Source organism: Cydia strobilella, chromosome 2, assembly GCF_947568885.1.
Source record: "Cydia strobilella chromosome 2, ilCydStro3.1, whole genome shotgun sequence".
NCBI lineage: Eukaryota > Metazoa > Arthropoda > Insecta > Lepidoptera > Tortricidae > Cydia > Cydia strobilella.
In genome coordinates this window covers 15476686-15502856 of record NC_086042.1, presented here as the reverse complement: position 1 = coordinate 15502856, position 26171 = coordinate 15476686, and the positions used below count along the sequence as shown (strand labels likewise).

Below are 26171 nucleotides of genomic sequence, written 5' to 3'. Positions count from 1 at the left end.
TCTCGCCAGTCTTCCTGCGACCAATAACGTACCGTTACGATCGAACCGTGGCAAAGATAATAACAAAACGTATTCTCCAAACGGGTTCAATGAACATGTCGAGCGGTAACCGACTTTAATTACAGGATTGAAAATTTTAAATTAATTGTTACGCAAGTTACATTACAAGAATGTACTAAAAAAACATATATTACCTACAAACGCACTTGCCTGGTATGTGACTGCTTTACGCGGCGAAGTTCAAACAAGCTTACCTGCAAAAGAACAAGGAATCATATTACTTACTTAAATTTGCATTTTGTTAAGACTGAAAACTTGCCTAATAGGGATATACTAGGACAAAACAATGTCCCGGCCCAACGAGAAATGTGCTATTGATCGTTACTAGTAAAGTAGTAACTATAAGTAAAAATGCATTGATGTAGTTTATGATTAATTGATTATTATTATTATTCAAAATAATTCAGGGGTTTATATTTTTTCTCTGCGAGTTTTTGTTTTGAGTGTGTGCCTACTGACGAGCTAGTTTTGTATCTCATCGCTGCTTAAAAGTCAGCGTTTTTTGCAGACTGAATTAGCAACTAGCAAAGTAGCTTATGCTCATGCTCAATGCATAATGTAGTTCTGCGTAGCGACTGCTTACACTCGACAAGCGCTCGCGCTCTTGCGTTGCGACACTTGCGAGACTGGTTTCATTGCATTATGGTAGACGAATTACCGCCGTTGCACGATGCTGCACTGCAGCGCAAGCTTTTGTAAATTTCACGATTTTAATGAAACATGATTAAACTGACAAGTATGTCGGCACGTATACAATGGAAGTTAAATTATACATAGCATAGGCGTATGATTTTTTTGTGTAGTGCATGAAAAATATGGTATCATTGATATCATGTCAGTCATGCGCTTTGTATTTTCACACAGTACAAATTTGATATATGTACCTATAAAGTTTATAACTCCTTCTCATCTTTGTTTTTACAGTTGAATTTTAAAGAAGTCCAGGTTCCGGTTTGGCAACATAATCTTAAGAATTGGCGCACCATCGTTTCGTTGGGCTTCACCAAATAAGTTGAATGCACTGTTTGACATGTGTCGGGCGCTCAGGAGTGTACGTCATCTAATGTACGTCAACGTCTTGAATAATTTAATGAATCTTAAATAAATGGCCACAGCAAAAGAGGCGGCACGTCTTAGATTGATTATTTTCTAAAAGGTATGGATGAAAGAGATAATTTCGTTCTGATATGTCGCAGGCGTCAGCTACAACGGAATATTACATACCTAATGTTACATATACGAGACTGTTTGTTTCTTAATAAATAAAATTAAAATTAAATATTAATGAGACAATTGACGCATGGGTCAAAAACGAATTTAAATAAAATGTAAAATGTTTTAGTTTTACTCGCTCGCTCGTTTTTTGGTGTAAGAGCAAAATGAAATGCAGACATACCCAATATTAAACAAACATGAATTAAAAAACACGGTGTATCTCTAATTAAGTACATAGAATTAACAGATCTAGATTTATGAATTTTCAATTTTTTTCTAGTGACAGAAATTGTAGGTACAAAAACGGTTTATAATTATATATGTATTTTTATAATTATTTATATATGTACCTTTAACAGGTTTTTGACTACAAGTTTTTAGAGATAATAAAATATGACATTGATGCATCAAGGCGGTTTGTTTACAGAGAACCTGTGATTTTTCGCACATAGATTGAAGTTCAAAACAACGAACGAAAACGACTAAATTAGTGCAAATACGTTAGTACGTTACGATAATTAGTGACTTGCAAGTAGTGACTTGCAAGCATTATGCGCAGACCAAACTGCACTCTCACATTTTGCCGCCTTTTTATACTATTTTCAGTCATCACAAAACACATTTCTGGAAACTTTTCAACGCTTTGTGAGGTACTAGATTTATATAAAATCTTGACGTCTTGGTTTACTTGACATAAATAAATTTAGGTAAGTAAATAGGATAGGAGGAATAGGATAGGATAGGTGGGAATATTACGCGAAACTCTTCGTAGGGGGCGACACTACCACAATCTGAGGGTCTATCGCGAAACAAGAAAATCGATATTTCGTTATCTTACATCTCTGTCACTCTTGCATATTCGAGCGATAAAGAGGCAGATAGCGAAATTTCGGATTCGCGTTTCCCGGTTAGGTTCTCTGTAAACAAACCGCCTTGATGCATCAATGTCATATTTTATTATCTCTAAAAACTTGTAGTCAAAAACCTATTAAAGGTACAGTATGTATAAGTTACTCTATGGTTTACTAAAAAGGCTTGTGCTGCACTCGGGTGCCAGAACATGGCAGTAATATCCCCTATTGGTAGAACCAGTAACAAGCTTTCGTATTTGGAAATAACTTTTATTTCGTGGAAATAACTAATTTAAATTGATCCAAAAAATCAAATAATTATTGTTTAACGTCATAATAGTAGTTTATGTGACTGCTACAAGGTCAGTTGGACGGAGAAGAAAACAAATGAAGAGGTTTTACGCATGGTAGGAGAAAAGAGGAGTTTGTTGAGAACCATAGAAAATAGAAGAGGAAGACGCTTGGACACCTGCTACGACACGACGAATTTATCAAAATCATAATTGAAGGGAGAGTTGAGGCAAGGCGTACATAGATCAAGTAAAGGAAAAACTCAACGTCGTGTCGTATCAGGTTGTCAAGGAGAAGGCAGAGGACCGCATACATGCAATTTATTCATTCATTCATTAAAATATATGATGATGACATAATGAAAAGCATTATAACTCGAGTGTGTTTTCATAATATAATCATTAATCACACGAGTGTTTTAATGCCTAATTATGTACAGTTACACTACTTTGTCTACACACATATTATAAACTTTCTAAGATATATTCACTAACCTCAAATTACAGCCGACATTGGGGCATAGTTGCTCTCTGGCGGAACTCGCGGATATGAGGTGGCGTCTCCGAAATATCTTTATCGCTCATTTTACACGAAACTTTTGCTATAGTTACTTTAAAAACAACAAAGCAAATTATTTTTTACAGAGATGTTCGAAATTTGAATGTCGTTACCAAATCGATTTTAATATAATAATGAAGGTATAAAAACATTTTCAATGATAATAAATTTGCTGTAACAAAACAGTTTATGTATGTGTGTAGATAAATTGTTTTAAAATGTGATTGGCGATAGGTACCTTTAATAGATACTTCTTATGAAACTAACTAGATTCAGACTTTTACATCTTTTTGTCTTTCCAGGAATCCAGAGACCCACACCATTCGCTTGTTTTGACTCTCTCATGAATATGATTGTTGCATACAAATCATACAATATATTTTTTGCGATAATTTTATAGCCACAAATTCAATCGAAAACTTATTACACAAACTTATATTTAAAGTAAAAGGTAGATAGTTCCACAGAAGTTTGTAAAAGTTTTCGTATACGACTGTAAGTTCCGGGAGGCATTTGGCAGAGCAATTCGATTCCGGAATAGCAGTTCTCGGAAATAGAGGATTTAGTAGGAAAACACCAAAATGAGAAATATATTAGAAAGAGTACTATTGCCCTCCCTAACTTGCGTTAGGGTATTGCTTGTTTTATTGATAGATTTTTCGCGGAACCTCTTTACAAGGTCACTTGTAACAAAAACGTAATTAATATTGTATGTATACATTCGGGAAGCCTCATTTACACCTTTTTTATGATATAGGAGGCAAACGAGCAGACGGATCACCTGATGGTAAGCGATTACCGCCGCCCATGGACACCCACAACACCATACACAATACTTACGAGTGTCTGAGTGACAAACCTGACATTCGACGTAAATAGATATTGGTATTAGGTACTAAAACACCTAAATCATATCTATTTTACCTTAACTGAACTTTTGTCTGCGTTAGTTATGCAACGCACAAGTCAAATCAAAAGATAAATAAGCTGAATTGCGGTAGCGGTTTCCAGTTAGTTTTCCAGTGAAATTAAAGTTATCATTGTAAAAACTAATCACACCGTAAACTGTGGGGATTTTAGTCGTCATTGATATATAAAGGAAAAGTGTAGGTGCCATTTTCATGGCATTTGACTGAACAGAATAGCATAACATAAAAGAATAACAATGACGACACAAAAACTGCCTACTTTTTCTCCGTACAACGTCGGTCCGAATGACTAAATAGCAAAGAACTTTTTTTCTCGCCGGCCGAAGCAGTTCAGAAGTAATTATTAGGTGTAGGTACTTACATTATGTGCTGAACAACATAAGCTCAATAGAGATAAGTAACAATAAACAAAATAAATATAATAGCATTTTTTATAAACTGGTATTAAAAGACGTGCGTCGCATCGTGCAACTTGACGTGAGCTGCGTTGGCATGAAAAATGTAATCAAATGAAATATTGCTCAGCGGGGCGCGTAATTTATGTGCTTATACGATATAAACTTTCCTTTGAAAAGTGAATAAATGCGCGAAAGGCAAATACGAGGGCATTATTGAGTGCTGACACTTTCGAGGTGTAAAATTTCCAAGGGGGGGGGGGGGGGGGTTCTTATCAACAAGCTATGTGTATCTTCTATAACAGGACAAGCAGGGACAGCATTCCTCAAATTGCAGTTGTGACTTATAGTAATGCTTGTGTAATATTTTAAAATTACACAAGCATTACTATAAGTAAAATCGTGACGTGGGAAATAAAATAAGAAATAAAATAGGTATTAATCTTTTAACGTGCAAACTACGAACTTTCTTTGACACGCGGGTTTCGGCTAAAAGGAATACCTGCTTACGTGAATACAAACATTCTCTTGAAAACAGACACCTACTGAACTTGTTTGTGGGTACCTATTGTTCTATTTAAGTATGCACATCATGTATATTCTCGTCTTCTCGTCACCCGCACAAGCTTAAACAAAAACATACTTTATCATCCAAATCCAGCAATTACTGAGGTACGATTATTCCTTTATTATTAGGTATGATTGCGATATTATTATTTTCCTTTATGAGGTCTTAGGTCTATTAGGTAGTAAGTACCTAATATCTTAGGTCTTAGGTTAGGGTTTTAAATTTGTGAGTATAAAAGTAAAATATAAAAACACATAAGTACATATTATTATTATTAGATTTTGAACATCTCATGTTATTAGTCAAATCATATCCTAAGCATCACGATTCACGTCCAACCATAATGTTCAACCGTAAAAATAATATCACCTAAAAGCCACGTTCACTCGTAAGCTAACAAAACCTTTCAGGTTGATGCTAGACTCTACCATCAAAACATTTTCATATTAAATTTTCTCTCTTGTGCCCTGCTATTAAGCGATAGCGCTGTGAAGAATGTTTCATTTTCAATATTAGCGGGTCTCTCATATCAGGATAACGTAAATAGTTTTATCCGGGACTCAATAAAAAAATAATGGTCGTGATTGATAGGCTAACTTAAAAAAAAAAGAAATATGGGCTCTGTTTGACATGGACCGCAATGAAATTTCGCATTTCTTTCCTGCTGTCTTTGCGACATGGTACAACTTCTTCTCGATTTCTTGCGACCAAATGCTGGAATGATATCCCCCCGCCCTTAAGACAGCTTAAATCTAAAAAGACATTTAAAAGTCACTTTAAAAAAATACTTCTTGAAAAACAAACCGCTGGGATTCCATTCGGCTATTTGGTTGCAGATTTCAGGATATAACATGGTGGGGCTGATGTCACACAACTAGAATGTCACACAACTTGGAGACTTACACACAGTACATTACACACGGGTCATTTACCTACTGTCTTAATATTTAATCAAGTAATTATCACACGACATGCACATATAATCACACTTTACACAGTACATTTCATTCCGCTTACGTAAGCACATCGTATATAGATTATCTCCGTAAAATGAATTAATTAATGCCGCCAGCATCCTTGGTACAATGCCTCAAGGGCCTATTTTAGATTTAAGCTAGTTATTAATTTCGTTTACGTAGTACCACTGTATATATCTTGTATGTAAATAAAAATTACAATTAATATATATTATCTGTTGTGACCTGGATTCCGGCAGAAAATCAGTGCTTTGCTCCAAAGAGCGAAGCGTATCACTGAGCCGTGACCCTTTTGTCCTGCTGCAACGCACACAGTTTGCACATCATTTTACACCATTTCTGTTTCATTTTTATTAGGGTATTTTCGTTATAATTTTATTTCTTTGTTAGTGTAAGTAGTAATTAGTATTTTTTTTTCATCTGATGTGTTTGAAAATTAATATTGTGTGTAATTGCAGCTGCACAAAAAAATCATTTACTATCTATCTATCTATCTAATTCAATAACCTAGCCACTTTAAGACATAGCAATAAACTTGTAAATCAGTAAAAACAAAATCAGTCCATCTTACAGAATAATCAAGGTATTTAATACAGAGGTTCACCGTTGTATCAATTCTTGCCAACGAAACGAGAAAGCAAAAAATTCCACAGGTGTGACACGTCAAATATAAGCGAGCTTCACATTTATATTTCTACGAACTTGCAAACCCTGGAATATTATTCCCAGTGAGATTTTCTTGTTGCAAAATGGAGTCGAGTCAAGAAGTGCTTCAACTATAAATTTTATTAATTAAAATGGACACACCTCTGCACAATTTGAACAATTGCAACTATAAAACAAGGGTTGTACCTAGTGGCTGTAAAGCCTGACCAGTAATATATGATCATTGTCAAGAGGGCGCTGTTATTTTCATGTATAGATAGGGTGACAGTTCAGTATTGTATGAAAAAATTTGTTTCAGTGAAGTTCCGCAACATGGTGCGTGATTCCTGGTTAGGTTAGGTTGTAAAAATTGTATAAAAATAGACATTCTTACACCTAGGTACTATTATTCTCAAATAGGGTAATTCCGGAGTAGATGGCCATAAGGGCGAGATGGTCCATGGAAATACTTCATGGTTCTGATGGCCAGATGTCGCTAGTTCTTGTTTAGTACGCTTCACGTCATGCTTGGGAGCAAAGATGTGACTAAGGCAATGTACACTACCCTTTTCTGCAATAGTAGTTTATGCAACTGATACATAATGTGAGGCCTTAAAACACAAATGTGGTTTTATGAAACGAGCGTCAGCGAGTTTATTTCATCCAATCAGCCAATTTAAACAGAACATAATGCTGATGATATGAATTTGATGCTAAAATACGTATTTGATTACGCAGCGCAATCATTTGATTGCAGAAATTCATGCGCTAATTGGTACCCTAGACTAGATCCCCATTACCATTAGTGTTAAGAGCTAAACTGAATCCCTATTGACTTCATATCGCAAAAGTGATGTTCATAATTAACCCAGATATCAAGGAAATATAAAAAAGCCGACAAGTTATTTAAGGGCATAAAAATTTGCGTATTTGCGAATTTGTCAAGCATACATGCAAAGAGCCGTAACAAGTGGATCCTACTAACAAGCTTAACTTCGACATACAGACACGACATATGATGGTGCAGCGTAACACCTAGTGAGGGTTTCAAATTCTGTTTTTATTCGGAGTTTTAATTTATTAGTTTTGTTTGCTTTATTAATTGCATCGATTGTTTTTTCAGCAGTGCAGTCCGAAAATCCCTAACTATTTAAGAAAGTGTTTATGACTATATATCCTATGTCCTGTCCTGTCCCGGGACTCAAACTATCAACTCTTCCAACGAAATCGGTTCAGCGGTATAAGCTAAGAGAAGAACCCTAAGTACAAACAGCAACACTCCTAACTGTACTGTACATCGGTGAACCTTATTACAAAAGGCATGAGGTCCACCGATGTGCAGTTAACAGTGTGGCCACAGTGTGGCCGACGGTACAATAAGGTTTTTCACTTTTGTACATGGTACGAATACATAACGTGGTATTAAATTTGGGAACATTTATTTTTTGTTATTACGTTATTAGTAACTAGTTATTACCTATATAAATTACATCTTTACATGACCACATATTTTTTTTTTTTTTATAATTTTAATCAGGCAACAAGGCCCATATTACGAATACCTTACAGACTAACATATATATGCATATTATTACAATAACTTAAATTAAACTAAAACTACTACTAAAATAACTAACTTAGCCCAACAGCACTCCTGTTGTCCATGTGCATGGCATTCCATTTTTTTACTATTGGACAATCTAACCTGTCCAAAACAGTATTCAGAAGGCTGCTGATAATATATAATAAAAATAATTTTCATCCCATTTAGCTGTTCATAGGCTAAGCTATTCTATTCAAAAGATCAAGTTCCATATCAAACCACTTTTTTGAGTTTCATGTCGTTTGTACAATATTTCCGTTAATTTTAACAAGGGACCCTAAAAATGTTTCAATTAATGCCGTAAAGGCGTATAAGTTGGTCTCTAACAGGTACGGTGTGTGAGATGACAAGGACATTATTAACTGTTGAAAACACTCAAACCTCAGCCGGTAGTTATTATGAGAGACGTTGCAAATTCATAATAGGGAATATTACCGAAACTCTGCGTAGGGGGCGCCACTACCACAATCTGAGGGTATATCGCGAAACAAGAAAATCTAAATTGCGTTACCTAACATCTCTGCCACTCTTGCATATTCGAGCGATAAAGAGGCAGATAGCGAAATTGCGGATTCGCGTTTCCCGGTAGGTCATCTGTAAACAAACCGCCTTGATGCATCAATGTCATATTTTATTATCTCTGAAAACTTGTCAAAAATCTGTTAAAGGTACAGTATGTATAAGTTACTCTATGGTTTACTAAAAAGGCTGCACTCTGGTGGCCGAACATTGCAGTAATGTCCCCTAATTACTATAAAATTGTATGTATAATTCCTAATAAATAGGCTAATTTTCATCTGTCATCGGGATCGGTAAACTTTCTCTTGTAACTTACCTAACCAGCCACTATACGTTTTCCAGTCGGGCACATACCTCATCTCGGTTTGGGCTGTAGACTCCACGTAGACTCCATGCTTGTTCAATGCGGATTGGGGACAACACAAACTTGAATAAGGATGATGACACAGTCATGTTGAATTTTATAACAAAATCTAGGAAAATAGATAGCAAATGAGCAATTTATCACAATAATGTGGATATTAAAATAATGCCCTGAAATAAATGATAATTTAATTTAATTTATTTAATTTTAATTTAATAAATGGAAATGATAAAAAATACAGGATCTAAAATTTTCAAAATTTAACGTTTTTTTTACTTACTAAAAGGAATAAAGTATAGACACCATTCGATTTCATGCATTTTATCCAAAAAAAGATTGTATAGCAACTATACGCAAAAACGCAATATTTCACCGACAAAATCGCAATTTTACTTATTTTCCATACATTCAAGATGGGCTCTCAGTGACCTTGAGGTCACGTTCACTTATCGTTTTGTTAGGAGCGATTCGCGAGTGAAGTACGACTGTCTGACTTGGACTATCATTTCTGGCTTTTATATTGCTTTAACTTGTGTATTGGGTCCCATAAAGACATTTGATCCCAAAAACAAACCCGATCGATTGATACCATCAATAAACATTTGTCATCAAGCCTATTCTACGCATATGTTTGATGAATTGATGATGTTAGTCATAGTGTTTACTCCCAGCGTAACTTGCACTGCTAGCGTCTTCTAGCTTGAGGCTAAATATAAACAATAAATGTGTAGTGACCTAATAAATTTATTAGGTGCTGTAAACGATTTTTTTAAACGTGTCACTGCACCATGCAATCAATTTAACGTGCAACCGTCTAACCAATCATCCCCGGTTCCATTAGCAACTTCACATAGACGGTTAGTTCAAAAATTAAATTTGCCGCGACCCAGTTCATATTGTTCGGTTAATCTACGCTAATCAAGTTTGCAGACGTGTCTCGAGCACATTTATCATGTGGATCCAGTTAGTTTCACGTCTAGGATCAATACCGCATACAGATATTTTCCGGGGACTATGATGCAAAACTTGATAGCTAGGATCTTGTTATTAAAGTACACCCCATTAAAAAAGTATGAAAACAAAGTTTTTTTTTTATATATACATATATAATCAAAAAACTGAAATATGGAACCTTCAAACCCTCCTTTTCCCACCAGGTTACGCCCGGGAACTTTTGATAATGTTCACCTCCTAACTAGTCCAAACGAAGCTACGAAGTCAAAAATTGTGTTCCAAGCATTTCCGTCTATAACATTTTTTGAGCATTCATTTCCTGGCCTACTGAGGCGCCAGCACTGCGGCCAGGCCACAAAGCGATATCATTTGTGGTGAAACTGAATTGACCAAAATAGTATATTGTATAACAAGGGCACAAAGCGATTCATCTTTATACGAGGCAATTTATTGGTCCGAGCGGCAGCGAGGACCAATATAGCCGAGGATAAAAATAGGCGTTTGTGCCTGTGTTATACACACTGCTTTTCACTTCAATTGTGAGTAAAATAAAACAATGGCAAACAAATAAAATATATTATTATTATTATTTTTAATTTTTAACGTCATATTAAGGTAAAAGCCCACTGCACACTCGGTCGCGAATCGCGGCGCAAAGCTGCGAACGCGAGTGTGGTGTCGATTTCGCTGATTAGCGAACTGTCCACACTCGCGTTCACGGCTTCGCGCCGTAATTCGTGTGGAGGGGGCTTTAAGTCTTTATTCATACTACATTATAACTACATTGCCAAATTATAACTACATTTTGTAGTTTATTTCTATAATAACTATGCTGTATTGTAAGATTTTAATGATATAGTAATATATAAAACACGGATTATTAAAATAAGGGGCCAAATTAAGTGGAATAACAATATTATCCGGTTATGTTTTATTGTCTGTCTTTAAAAAAAAATTACTTTGTGCACTAGAGCGTAAAAGTAGCATTTTGTGCAGCCTACATCTAGCACAAAGGAGAACTTTACGAGCATGAGAAGTGAATTTTTTTTTTCACTTCTCATGCTCGTAAAGTTCGACTTTAAGTCGTGCGTAGACGACATAAAGTTGCTTAACACTCTCAGCGCCACGTGGGCCGCCGGCGGCCCACAAATTTTCGAGTACAGTAGCCCACTATGATTTTTGAGTAACTTTATCAGCAGGCCAAGTCGTCCGCCGGCGGCCCACAAGCATACGAGTGCAGCAGGCCACTGTATTTTTTAAAGATTTTACTGGCAGGCCACATGGTACGCCGGCGGCCCATAAAAGTTCCAGTGCTGCAGGCCACTATGATTTTTCATCAGGTTTAATTGGCTTTATCAGCCGGCCATGTGGGCGGCCGGCGTGCCAAAGAGCAGACTTTACCGGCAGGCCACGTGGTACGCAATGATCCCACAAAAATCTAATTACCATATTTTCATCTTGCGACTCCTCTTCTCGTATAATTCAGATGCAAAATAGGCTTACGCGTAGTGCGGCGTCAAAAATAGGTAACTTTCCTTCTGTTTTGAAATTATGAAATTTTATATGTGTCATTTAAAACTCAACCAGACATTTCTTTTGTTTTCATTTAACAAAATCGACGGTCTCTTTTATGGCGTTGCGCTTGAGTTTTGTATTATCAAGGTGCCAATATATTTCCAATTTACAATGCCCAGGTTAGACGTGGGAGCTACTAGAATCAATTCTGAGTTCATAGAAATAAAACTAATAAAGTGCTAAGACATTTGTATTTTTTCTAAAAAAAAAAAACAATTTAAGAGGATACACCGCGGCCGCGCGAAATCGCCTTTTCATACAATCGTAGTCCTCATTTTCCTCTCTGGATATTAACATTATTAAAAATATTTCGACACGTTTGTTGTTTGTCCTCTAAAACAATTCTTTCTTTCTTTAAAATTTTAAAATTTGAGTTTGACCATAAAGAGAAACTATTTTTGCTACAATAAGGTGAACATTTAAGTAAGGTGAACACCGAGCACATTGGGTAAAATGAATAAAGGTATAAAATATATGTGTGTGTGTGTGTGTTTTTTTGTATCTGCGCACTGGCTTTACAAGCTGGGGTGGGCAATACAAAATTTTTTTTTTCTAAAAGCTGTGCATACGAGTATATCCACGCGGATTTACAGTGTTGGTTTATGAACGTGTCCAGGCGCGTGACCAATTTTTGAATGCCGTGTTCCAAAAATTGGTCAATGGAAAATTTGGCCTGCTGTTTTAAAACGTTGACTTGTCAAGAACTAAAAATGTAATATTATTATGAGTTTCTGCTTTTGGTACGCCGGCGACCCACGTGGCCTGCGGGTAAAGTTGTCAATAATCATACTGGTCTGCTACAACAGAATCAATCTGGGCCGCCGGCGGCCTACTTGGCCTGCCGGTAAAGTTACTAAATATCACAGCGGCCTTCTGGATCGATTTTTTTGGGGCGGCCGGCAACCCACATGGCCTGCCATAAAAAATCGTTTGTTCTATGGCGCTGAGAGTGTTAATATGTTCTAGAGCATAAAGTAAAATCTATTACGACCCTTATTGTTTTAGCAATAAAGTCCAAAATCTGTCATACAAACTGCAAGCCCTGCCGGCGCGCTCCTGATCGACGTGCCCCGCGCCCCCGACGGCCCGAGTACAATTTTCTTTAGTCTTGAATAAATATGGTAAAATAACCTAAAAAATTTAATATTTTTGTGTGTATATTTTACTCACAATCGATTTTATCCTCGACTATATTGGTCCTTGCTGCGCTCGGATAAAAATGGATCGCTTTATGCCCTTGTTGTACAATCTACGATACCTACTGGATATAAAAATGTATTGTTCATTGTCGCCACTGCATTGATTGATGACTTGCGCAAAAAAATGTGCAGTTTGCAAAAAATCTTATCCGGTTCCAACGTTTCTTTTGTAAGAGTTTTGCATTTTTAAAGTAGGTATTAGTGTGGTGGATCGAAGGATTACCCATTTCGACGCCGTGTCAAACACAAAAGCTGTCACTCGGGCGCCACGTCACCGAAATGTCAAGACCGAAATTGAACTTTATTCACATGCACGTAGGTCTATGTTGCTCTGTGGTCTTTGACCGATTAATCTGTCTTTGGCGTTGCACCTGCGGTGCCGATATATCCGTCATTGGCGTCCAAAGGCTTAAATCATTTCTTAATTAAAACCTACATTTTGTACCAATCATTGTCATAAAACATATACTAATATTTTTATTAACTTAAACTTCGGACGGGAGTAAAATGAGAAAACTTTTTATGAAATTCAACATCTGTCACGTCATACTACGTTTCGAGCGTCGAGAATAGATCAGTAAGGTCCCTTGTGACAAATAGCTATTAAAGCTGACGGAACAAGTGCCGACTGCCAGGGCATAAGAAGTAGCTAAAAGACAAATGGTAGATAGACTAGATAGGGAAAACCTTAAACACAGAGGAGTCAAAATTACATATCTATGTCGAAGTCACGAATGCCAACAATGTTAATATTATCCTGCCACAATCTGGTTAGGAATTGGAAGTACGGTTAGCCAAACATTGATCATTAATGATAATAACAAGGAAGTGTTAATGTTTTCTGAGTGAATAAATTATTTGGAGTTGGAGTTAGTTGGATCTCCGAAGTCAATACATATGACATTGTTTAGAAATGCGTCCTTATCTTATAGCTTTAAACGAGCAATTCTTGTATATATGTATGTCTATATGTGATATGCCTGGGTTAATCTTAGTCAGATCGTGAAATGGCGGCGTTTCATGATATGCCTAGGAATATCTCGATATGCCCGATTTTACGATCTGCCGCCGACATATACATATATTTCGGTGATCTCGGAAACGGATCCAGCGTGCGGGTGTCCTGGCGCCAAGCCGAGGCCATGGTGGAGTGTACTCGATCCCATTGCGCCCTCGCAGACGGCAAACAGGATGAAACGCCGGAGTGGGTTTAGTGGGTAGGGCCAGGTTCTCCCTCCCCTCTCGCCTCTCTCTTGAGAGGGGACAGGAGCGGCGAGTCCCCCCCATCAATGGCCTTCCCGCAGCCGGGGGGACGGTGCGTAATGGCCTTCCCGCGGCCGGGGGGACGGTGCGTAAAAGCGTTCGGCCACTCCGTGAACAAAAAAAATGTGTAGGTAATGTCCATACTAATATTATAAATGCGCAACATCCATACTAATATTATAAACGCGAAAGTGTGTCTATCTGTTACCTCTTTACGCTTAAACAGCGAAACGGATTTAGTTTAAATTTGGCGTAGAGATAGTGAGTCCTGGGGAAGGACATAGGATAGTTTTTATGTCGGAAGTCATCCCTAAAGAGGGTGAAAAGGGGGGTGAAAATGAGAAAATTAATGCATTGCCCGTTAACTGGTAAGCATATTATGCTCAAAATTATTGTCATTAGATTTTATCCAGGCGCTATACTTACTCTAACTGCTGGCACTAATTCCACGCAGACGGAGTCGAGGGCAAAAGCTAGTTTTACATAAATCAAAGTCAATGACTTAAATTCAGTTATTATGTCCCAACCCTACAGCCATGTCCCGTTTAAGTTTCAATTCAGTCTTTTGCTAACAATGCCGAATTGTTACCATTCAGTTATTTCAATTGGATTCTATTTCCCGAGTACCTACAATTAAATGGGATATGACACAGCTATAAGTCTAAAGTTACTATTTCAAAGGAAGGTATATACACATTAACATTACTTGAATGTCTCTAACCCTCTAAATAAATAAGGTAGCGCGTTATTAGGGGTTGTATTCTGCGCACTCGGCTGAAGCCGCTGAAGTGATGGAGCACCTCGACTGGCAAAATCGAACACTAAGCCTGCATTATTAATTAGAGAGCGAACCCTTTAAAAAACAACGCATGTTTTGAATTAGCTGGAATCAAATACTGTTGTCCTGGCGCGCAGCGCAATTAGCGGGGTTTTTATGATATCCAAGCGATGGAGTGAGCTCGGAACAGGACCCGTTTAATAAACCTACGTATATTGTTAACCAAGAAATTAAAGGCACGAATCGAGTCAAGTTTAGGTCAACAGTTTCAATTCAACCCTCATGATTTACTTTCAGACTAGGGTAGTACGGGGACGTTTGAAACACTTTATGGTTAACCGCCTGTAACTATTTTATTTTTACAGTTTGAGGGGTATTATTAAAAGTTATTTATTTAGTTTTTAAATCAAATGGGTTTGAAAAGCCTATCGCTCATAGTTAGGTAATGAAAAAAAGAAAAAAAAATGATAGGGAATTGAAGAGAATGTAGAAGAGTGGTTTAATTGACCCCATAGCTGTGTTAATTGAAACACTGTGTGGGGGACGTTTAAAACACCTTAATATATTCGGATAAATTGGATATTTTTTTATTACTAATCTTTTTTAAATAACTATCTCGGTAGGTATTCAAAGAGACCAACAAAGAAACAAACAAAGAAATAAAATCCAAACGCAAGGAAAATTACAAAGATTTAACAATTTATCTGCGTCTGAAAATCTTGATCAAAGAAAGGGATGAAAAAAAATGTAAGACATCTAGACTTCTTTGTTGTGATTACTTTATAGTTTCAATTATAACAATGTTTCAATCATGACCATAATAAAATCACTGTCTCTCCCTTATTTACAAACCATAAATTATTTATATTGTAATTTAATATTATGAAATAAATCTAAATCTATCATGTATTATAAAAAAAAAGAAGTTAAATATCAATAATCAACTATTTTTGAGACTTGTGAAAAACACGGGGACGTTAAAAATGTTTCAATCGTCCCCTAGTACGTTGTACTCGTATCAACCGTGCCCACGTCACATGTTTTACTTCCAGGACCAATATTCTTTACAAACAACACTCCACTCCATCGCTGTTTAATGGCAGTTAAAATATTCCATAATTCCCATCCAAAACGCCAAAAGAATTCCACTATTCAAAATACATGAGTAAAAAAGTATATCGAAAAAGTACCTATGCGAGCACAGGTCCAACACTTAATACCGCGAAATTTTTGAATGGCTCTCAAGACTACTGCGTTGCTCGAGCGCTATTGGTCCAGGATTTAAGAATGACTGACCGCATAGCCTGAGTATTGCGTCACATGCATAGGTATTGTAATTTTCAAGAAATGAATGGCAGCGCCATCTCTCTTCGCTAGCCCGTAATCACGAGTTTAATTCGGTTAGAAGGTCGAACCATACTATTCTACCTTTAGAAATGGCCAGGAGGCGCCACCTTGGCCGGATAGCCGAGAGAAATAAAATAAATTCCAGCTCTGAACACTGGAGTCAGGAGGCTTTGGTCATTTTTTCCTTCGTATATGATATTTATTTCGGTTTATTGCCTTGTCTTGTTTGATTTCCTCGCATTCGATATGAAAAGTAAAGTGTTCAACTCGGGTGAAAGGCACCATTTCCGTCTCGGATAATCTAATATCTACGTCTTATTAAACCATGAACCCTGAGGTCGCGTTAATCATATTAACAGTGGGATTTCGTAGCAAAAGTCGCTGCATTATCCCGATAACGGGTATCTCCATCCTCACGTTAAAGTGCTTCAAGTCATTAGCATTTGATTAATGACCAACACAATGCGAATTTAGCGCTAATTTAGCAAAAAACCACTGTGTGCTCAAAAATACTACGTCAGCTCTGTTTTAGCACATTTTTCTCAACTTTTTAATTTAATACGAAAAACTTAGACGAACTTAGAAATTTAGACGGAGTAGTGATTAAATTTTAATTAGTTGGGATGGAATTTCAGCCGGGGATAATTTATGTGTAAGCCTACTTTTAAAGTTTCGTGGCAATTGCTTTGGTTTAAATAATTAACTGTTTTGTATAAAACATCATGATTTAATGATTGCTGGCAATTTGAAAATTGTATGTTGAGCGTGATTCCAATTTTGACCCAAGAAATTTTTCATTTCATAACTTTTGTTAAAGTAATACACCAATCATCATCAAATAAAGGATTTAATACAATAAAACAGACATAACTTGGGAAACTCTACCAGGCGACGCCATTAAGGGCGATGGCTATCTGTCAGTCCTTGCCGCGCTATAGTGATGTGTCCATTCCCAATACATTGAATTGAGCAGTACTCGCGAAAGCCTCATTATTGGTTATTAGTTCGGCCTCCTGATGAAAAACCTTCGACCCCGAAGGTCAGCAATCAGCACCACAGAACTTCTGTCCTCGTACTTCAACACTGAAGGACTCGTGAGGTAGGTAGCCAGTTGTGTTCAGCGACTTCGTTGGACGCGATGTTAACGGTGCTAAAAATAAGAAAACAAAACCAACCGACTTGGTCAGTTCCACAATTCATCTTCTGATGTTCAGGCTCTTTAGGCCACATCAAAATGTCTTTTCTTGGTGTAATATTCGTAAACGTAAATATGCCATTGCCATTTATTTTAATGCATTAAAATTTGTCAGATCACTGACTATTACGAGCTGGTAAATCAATCTTAATCGTCAGCTCTCAAGTAGTTCCGTAATCGTTCAAAACGGGGTTTATATCGTAAATTTCCAGTTTTCTTAAATAAACATTATGCTCTCCAATCGTCAGCTCTTTAAGCAGATATATTATGAAGACAGAAACTTCGTATCTTATGGACTAGCTCTTTAAGCACCATCATAATTATCATATTCCGAGTTCTCTGTGTTAACTAGTATTCTTAGCTTCGTTGATCTGTCTGTACTGTAAGTTCGGTAAATCAATACTTAAACTGGTCTTGTAAAGGTAATCATATTATTGAGCTCGCTAAGCGTACATATAATTCACACATTAATTAACTACAAAAATCTTCTGCAAGTAATACTCGCTAAGCACCATGGCATGGGACATAGGATTCTCAACAATCTCAACAAATTTTAAAATACTCGCTAAGTCACATTCACAGGCTAATAAAGTATTATCTCATTTGGGTGAGTCCCTTTCAGGCCATTATGTGCGCTCATTAAGCGTTGGATCAGCTGTGTAAGACACTTCTGGCGATCATATACCAAGCTACAATAACAATCATGTATTTGAGTCCAAAAGGCAGTCGTGTACCAAGCCACAAAGGCATTTCATGTACGTGAGCCATTGAGGCCGTTATGTACCAGGCCACAAAGGCTATCAACAACCAAGCCACAAAGACATTTATGTATGTGAGTCATCAAGGCAGTCATGTACCAAGCCACAAAGGCTATCAACAACCAAGCCACAAAGGCTCCCTGGTATGGCCCCGAAGGCAATCATAAACCAAGTAAAGTGTATTGTGGACGGAAATTACTTATCCCACTTCTGAACTGTTAAAGTAATACACCAATCATCATCAAATAAAGGATTTAATACAATAAAACAGACATAACTTGGGAAACTCTACCAGGCGACGCCATTACGGCGATGGCTATCTGTCAGTCCTTGCCGCGCTATAGTGATGTGTCCATTCCCAATACCGATTGTTGAGCAGTACTCGCGAAAGCCTCATCATCGGTTATTAGTTCATACGATTTTCATTGTGGACTCAGCTCAGCTAACAATAGTTACAGAAAAGGCTTCAGTTATATTTTTATAATAAAGCCTAGTTCTTGTACGAATGTTTATTTACAGTTAAAATTTCTAATTTAATGACTTTTGTAGTTCATTAAATAATTATCATAGAGAAGCATGTCACTCAACAGCAATGTCAAAGTTTACATCACAGTTGTGCGGTTAATAAAAAGACTGTCAAAAAAGTTGCATTTCAGCAGATTTTGACATCCCTCATTATTTCTATGGCAACAGTAATAGTACATTACTACAGAGGCTGGGAAGTAAGGGGTTGCCGGCCGAATGCATATAGACGGCCGAACGTAGTGAGGCCGGATAGATATGAGGCCGACAACCCTTTTTCACGCCGATGTATGTATAGTACTTTTCTCAAACATGCAATGAAATAAATAAAGAAATCTCCACGAAATCAAAGTTTTATTTCTAAAGAAACTAAAAGTAAACTAGGCACAATAGTAGATTGTGTCACAAGGGAGCAAAATGACATATTTACGGCGAGGGCGTACAATTGAATTCTAAACGAAGCGAAGGATTATATAATAGAATCCTAAGCGTAGCGAGGGATTCTAACATAGAATCCTGAGCGTAGTGAGGGATTCAAGTGTTAACGCCCAAGGTGACAATAATTTTTCACATCACCTATTCGAAAAGGGAACTTTTCTTCCCTGCTAGGAGGGATCAAAGTGGCACTTTTCTGTTCAAGGACATTTTGTTGCCAGTATGAAATATTGACACAAAGACATATGAAATTAGTATGCAGATAATCGATTACAATTTCTTTATAATCGATTACGTGCATACAATTTTTCTAACTTAAATAATATTTTGTTGTAATTGTAAACAAAAAATGTAATTATGTAATTAACGTATTTTTAATTAATTAATATCATATTTAAATTAAGTAAATTAATTAATTAGCGTAATATTTACAAAGAAACGTAAAAAAACTTTAGTTTAATAATTTAATTTTCATTTTGACATTTTAGGTCTCCTTAAACGCAGCCATACTTGTCTATGCAATTTAAAAAGTTTATATTTAAAAAAAATTGTACAAATATTTCACAAAGCATTATGCGGTTCTGTATTCTGTATAAATTTGTAAATACTTAGTTTAAATCAATAATAATAGGCCTTTTCATCTGTGTCAGATGTTTTAAGCAGCATCCTGGTAACGACACTAATAATAATAAATATAAGTGATATCAGTCTTCATAGTGTTCTTCCGAAGATTTGGTTCAAAGGGGTAAGAGCTAATTTGTTATCAGAAAAATCTACAAAAATAATGTACTTGATTTTCATTGTATCATTTTAGTTGTTTGCTGCTGTTTTTGAAAAGATATTAGGTACATAATTATGAGCTGTAGGTACTTTTAATTTGTCACTACAGTCACGTCCGAAAATATCGATACGGACAAAGTGCCAGAAGTATGTACCTATACTAAGGTCGTGTACACATATTTTTGGCACTTTGTCCGTATCGATCTTTGCTTAAAATAATAATGTTTTGAAACCTAATGTTAGTATGTAATTTCCTCATAGGTGATGTGAAAAACAGTATGTGTCACATGGTAGCAAAATTATTTTCACCTTGGGCGTTAACACTTGAATCCCTCACTACGCTCAGGATTCTATGTTAGAATCCCTCGCTACGCTCAGGATTCTATTATAGAATCCTTCGCTTCGTTTAGGATTCAATTGTACGCCCTCGCCGTAAATATGTCATTTTGCTCCCTTGTGACACAATCTACTATTGCTACCATGTGACACATACTGCTTTTCACATCACCTATGAGGAAATTACATACATACATAGGTTTCAAAACATTATTATTTTAAGCAAAGATCGATACGGACAAAGTGACAAAAATATGTATACACGACCTTAGTATAGGTAGGTACTTCTGGCACTTTGTCCGTATCGATATTTTCAGACGTGACTGTACTGACAAATTAAAAGTACCTACAGCTCATAATTATGTACCTAATATCTTTTCAAAGACAGCAGCAAACACCTAAAATGATACAATGAAAATCAAGTGCATTATTTTTGTAGATTTTTCTGGTAACAAATTAGCTCTAAGACTGAACGCTGCGCTCTTTCAATTTCTAACATGGTAGTCTTTGCTGCACTACAAAATTACAAAGAAAAACCGCAAATCGATGTACAGGTTAGCCGTTTGGCACACGCATACTAGAGGTCAAAACAAAATGTTTGACCCGGTTCCTAAAAAAAAACTCCCGGGGGTAGTAAAACATTATTTTTTTTGTATAGAAAAAAAAATCCAAAACCTCATCATTACATTTCGGCCATTTTTTTTAATTAAAACAAAAAGAATTTTCGAAACATACCAAGTTTGGGCTCCTCCAGATACGATATGGCTGATTTTTTTCTGTACAATATACCACAAATGATACGTGATATCCTCATATCCAACCCCAAGAAAGCAATTTTGAAAATAATATCATTAACATTTTTTTTTAATTTTTCAATTTTACAAACTGAAACAGTTCTACTTCAATACCTATTTTACGAGACTTATGGAACTGTACTGCAGATACGGTACATATTAATCTTAAAATGATACGTAATATCCATATATCGAGCGGGAAATACCTCTTTAACCCTTTAACTGCGCCTTTTCATCAGTTGGTATAGTTTGTTTTGTTTTTGACACAAAATATCAAGATTGTATCCTTCCTCCTCCTTATTTCATACAAAACTTTTACCACTCCCCTCCCCCGGGAATTTTTTTTTAGGAACTGCGGGTCAAAAAATTGTTTTGACCTCTAGTATGCGTGCTCCAAACGGCTAACCTGTACATCGATTTGCGGTTTCTTAATTCGAACGGGTTACACTATAAAGGGGCCCACTGACTATCAGTCCGCCGGACGATATCGGCCTGTCAGTTAGAACAAAAATTTGACAATTCCAAACAACTGACAGGCTGATATCGTCCGGCGGACTGATAGTCAGTGGGCCCCTTAAGTAATTGGTATCAGAATCCTTTAGGATAGCAATTTATCATAATAACAAACGGCCCATGTAAACCAAACCTACCAAATCCAATTTAATTTATTACTTAACAAAAACGCCAGCAGGGTTTCGTTTAACTAAGGTATTCTTGTATTACGAGGGGCGGGTGACCCTTAACACTTCCAAGAGACAAATATTTGTCTTTTTAATACATTTCAGTATCTTGGCCAAAGCACTTTTGTGCAGTCTGTGAAGAAAAAGGGACTGGGAGAAAAAACTATTTTATTCAAAATATGTAGGTAGGTAGGTACTTACATTTGCTTTTATTTTTAAGTTTTTGTAAAAGCTGTCAAGGTTTCTATCTATGTATGTGTAAATATTTAATCAAATCTTACAAGATGAATTTGACCTCACATGATCGGAAGAAATATTAGATGTAATCTTCGTGAGTCTGGTCACATTGCGATACCTACATATTAGTTCCGATAATGGACCCATAAAATAGCCACGGGTTTTGTGTAATATCAATATCACTAATAATAAACCATGTCTATACTACAAACCTATATACTTATAGCCTTGGAATTGATCCATGAGTTACTATGTAACTCATGAAGCAATGTTACTATGTATTTATAGCAGTTCCGGCGCCCATGTCAGTATCTCAGTATTTAATATTTCTTGGTTTACGACTTAACTGCAGCAAAAATAGCAAAATGAGTACTCGTAACTTACATTGTTCAACCTTTAGAAAAGACATTCTCTTCTCTAAACGGTTATTTTGCCTGGTATTATACATTGCCTGGTTGCGGCACAGGTTGAGTTGTCGGTGGACACCCACTGAAGAATAAAGATAAATGGACCCTATCATAACTGTCGTAGGTACCTCGGAAAGTGGAATGGGTACTAATATATGTATATTTTTGTGTGTTTATCCAGATACGTATATATTTACTCGTGTTAAATCGTCTACACTCCAGTCTACGAGTATTTTATTGATGAGCACTATTTCTAGTCAAATATAGTGATAGTGAATTGAATTACAATTATAAACTTAAACTCAGTTATAAACTAAACTTAAAGTCAAGAAAAGGAGGGTGAAAAAATGTAGAAAACTCAAAACTGCTTATAAATCTAAAGACGAAATTCGAATTCAGAGTAGGTAATAGCTTTGACCTTTATCGTAATAGGTACGTTAATATTAACTAAATCAATAGTGAGTCTTGTACAATGCAGCTTTTATTTCATACTCATAAGTCTCATAACTCATAAAGATGTATATAGGTAAGTATGCGCTCTTTCTTCGTTTATTATTCCTCTATAGAGAAAATGCAACAGTATAGGACAAGTTTACGACAGACGTTGGACGTTATCATATTGCTACCTACCATAAAACTTGACATCGCATCATTCATTACTTGACACCCGGAATTCGTCAACTTAAGGCCAAAACATTTTGCTAACACATTCAAATGTAGGCTAACGGCAGTAACAGCTGTCAGTTTAAGGGCTGACTCGTTATTAATGAGCGCTGTACCCGCTGCGATAGACGCCGACTCTTTTTCGACTGTCAACCTTATTTAATTCGGGGTAAGGGCAACCTTACGTACCCCTATTTCATGCTTGGAGTTTAGGTAGAAAAAACAAGGGGTTAGGTATACGCCGAGTAAATAGAAAAATGAATAGGTAATTGCTTTTTTTTAAGGTTTCTCAAGCAGCTTTATGTTAATTCGGTTCCGATCTATAGTTCTCTCATTAAGCGAGCCCAGTCCTACGAGTCCCAAGTTAATAATTTTAGCAGACATTCGATAGAAAGCTAATCCTGATGATACAAAATATGAAGGCGGTCAAATTTCTTAATGGGCCAGTGAGGGCAGCTACCAGATCCCGTGCTGCTACGCGAAAACAGACTGAGAAGACCTTCCCTCGATTTTAAATTAATGAAGATTGGCGTGTACAGATTTTGGAAAAAACATACAGGGTGCGAGAAAAAGGTCATTTTTGACAAACTTTTTTTTTTATGGCAATCGATCACATTCCTATCCAGGATCAAGCTTGTATGGGACCAAAAAAACGACTAGAAAAGCCACAAATCTAGGATTTTTTTGCATACAATTTGTATGAAAATGAAAACTTATTTTTCACATGCTATTTTTTATGCCAGTCGATTTTATTCCTATCCAGTATCAATAGTTTCCTAGGGGTCAACTTAAGGTAATGTACTAAAAAGCCATAACTTAAAGAAAACTTTTTCCATACATTTACTACGGAGAAAAAGTGAAATTTTATTCACATTTTTCTATCTCGCCCACGAGTCCTACAGTAATGTCTTTATACAGTTCTGGTCCTGGAACGTAACATAACTGATTGGAGAGATAGAAAAATGTGAATAAAATTTCACGGTTTTTCATAGTAAATGTATGGAAAAAGTTTTCTTAAATTTGAGGCTTTTAGTACATTACCGTAAGTTGACCCCTAGGAAACTATTGATACTGGATAGTGTTACGTGTGATGCCAGGGAATTATATCTAATGAAACGTCGGTAAACAATTTAAGATTATATTCTAAACACACACGAGGGCACTAAATGCTAATAATCCTACGACTAAATTAAAACTATATGTTGGACGCCAAGAGGAGTTTAAACCGCTAAGGTCTGGGAATCCTGCTATTCCAAAGATACGCCGGCTAGCGTGACAACTGTGCTTTATCGAGTTAGTGGTCGTATTTTCGACCGAACCTTGAAGGGCATGTCCACAGGCTAAAACAAAGGATTTACTTTAACTATGCCAGTCCCCTTTTAGAGGCATTATATTATATTATTTATTTAATGTACATTGGCAGTGTTTGCTTAGCCACTAGCACTTACCCCTTCGCCGTACTGTCACTCACAAAACAAAACAATAATAATGTCCGTAATAAGTATCAAACTTAGTTAATAAACGGTGATTGCATTTTGCAATCTAATTTTACATTTGCAATTTCGATGTCTATGGCGGGTACATAGTTTACACACCAACCGTATTAATCTTTCAAAGACATGAGCTGGAATGACTTGCCGAATGTAATGCATTAATATAAGTATGAAAAATATCTTTAAAAATTTAGAAAAAGATGATGCGCCACCGGGGTTTGAACCCTCGCCCATACGATCGCTAGTCCGACGTTGTACCGCTGAGCCGTCAGTGCTATTAGTCAGACGCGCGAATTTGTTGACTACTACGCTGCGGCGTCCATCGGGCGAATCACGCAATGCATACAAAAATGAACTCACTCTATTACATACTAAATACGACATAACAATAGGAATGGAATCGATTGGCATAAAAAAATAACATGTGATAAATAAGTTTTCATTTTCATACAAATTGTATGATAAGATAAGATATCTTTATTTCATTATAAAATACATTATAAATTTGCCTTCAATCAAACCTAATCGTCAGAGATTATGTTCATAGGAATACAATTTTGTATTATTATTATTATAGTACAGTATATTACAATTTTTATTAAGATTCTTTCTATACAGTGAAAAATTAAGTTTCGTCAAACACTACTAATATTATATATTGGTCAGCTCAACTACTGTGGTTACATAATATTTTATTGTTTAAAATAATATCAAATTCGGAATAATCATTGGTCATGTACTCTTTAACGCTGTACAATGTGCGAGACAACAGAAGTGTTTGCACTCGTAAACGGAATAAACTTTCGCTTTCTATATTTTTAATATTGTATGGTAACTTATTATAGAGTTCACATCCCATAGGGTCAGGTAAGCGCTTACTCATCTTTAACCTATATCTAGTTGGTATAATATCCAGAGATCGTTTTGTGTGGCGCGGATTACACTGTGATCGTACCTTAAATTGTTTAATGTTTTTTCTTACATATAAGATTATTTCCATTATGTATACAGAGATTGAGCTTAAAATACTTAATTTTTTAAAGTGCTGTCTACATGGATCCCGATACTTAGCCCCCACTAGTATTCTTATAGCTTGCTTTTGTAACTTTAAAACTCGCTCATTTTCTATAGATTTTCCCCACAGTAGTATGCCATACGATATAATTGAATGTACATAGGCGTAATAAATTTGTTTTAAGCTATCGTTCGATACTAAGGTTTTGAGTTGCCTCATTGCATAAATACCCTTCGCAATTTTACTGCAGACCAAATCTATGTGGAGATTCCACTTTAATGCAACATCCAACTGAAATCCAAGAAGCCTAACGTTGTCGACTGTTTGTATTCCCGATAGCCTACGACAATCTGTCACGAGTGTTGGGGCCACGAAAACAGCGACCGCAGAAGTTGATACTGACACTTGCACCCCTGCTACGCCCACTGTGCTAATCCAGGAGAACCAGCACCCCATTGTGCACGATGAAGATGACGGCCCATGGACGAAACACAGTAACAAGAAAAAAAGAAAAATAAATAAAGTCGTTGTTGGAACCGGACAATCTGATGAGGACATTCAGACTGTAGAATCGATTAAGTATATTCAAGCGTGGGCTTTCAGGCCTGAGACAACGGAAGAAAATATTGTGAATTTCCTGAAGAAAGTCGATAATTCTACAGAGTACTTCGTCGAAAAGAGGAAAATAAATACTAACAGGCATGCTTCATTTATCATCGGAATGCCAGAAAGTTTACTCGAGCGGTTTACTTCGCCGGCGGTGTG

General features: G+C 36.4%; 1 protein-coding gene and 1 long non-coding RNA gene across 4 annotated transcripts in view; both read right to left on the bottom strand.

The window, feature by feature from the left end:
* Positions 1–26171, bottom strand: part of LOC134752283 (peripheral plasma membrane protein CASK) — a 388960-nt gene that overhangs the window by 334730 nt on the left and 28059 nt on the right. The window lies entirely within an intron of this gene.
* Positions 211–24697, bottom strand: LOC134755458 (uncharacterized). The gene is made up of 2 exons (XR_010129046.1): positions 24347–24697; positions 211–254 (listed from the first exon to the last, which is right to left on the bottom strand). It is a non-coding gene; the product is annotated as an uncharacterized LOC134755458 (long non-coding RNA).